General features: G+C 34.3%; 1 pseudogene; it reads left to right on the plus strand.

Moving 5' to 3' along the window:
* LOC119582229 overlaps nt 1-414 on the plus strand; it is a 6,180-nt pseudogene that overhangs the window by 4,715 nt on the left and 1,051 nt on the right.

Raw genomic sequence — 414 nt, forward strand, 5'->3', positions numbered from 1 at the left:
CGTACATTTCACATTCAGACACACTAAGCAATGAACGCTCTTATGAAAAGTATATATCTGAATATTTTTATCAAGCATATATTCAGTCCTCTCTTTAAATTAGCATAATGGATTGGCAATTATGAGACGCATTTTTACATCGTTTAGTCATTATCTTTCTCCTGTAATCACGAGGCTCCCTTCTCTTGAGGGGAAGATCCTTGAGGTTATTAGCCCTCTAGCGTCTCAGCAAAGGAGGGGAAAATTATTTTCTGATATTCTATCATTACTGGACAATTTTTGAGCCTAGTGTTTGAGGGTTTCCAGCGGGAAAAAAAAACAGAAAGTTAAAGAATATAGAATGTTAATTAGGTAATCTACCTTTTATTAAAAAATGAAAAGAAAATGGCATGAAAACTAGACGCTACGTTTTGA

This window comes from Penaeus monodon, chromosome 15 (genome assembly GCF_015228065.2).
Source record: "Penaeus monodon isolate SGIC_2016 chromosome 15, NSTDA_Pmon_1, whole genome shotgun sequence".
Lineage (NCBI taxonomy): Eukaryota > Metazoa > Arthropoda > Malacostraca > Decapoda > Penaeidae > Penaeus > Penaeus monodon.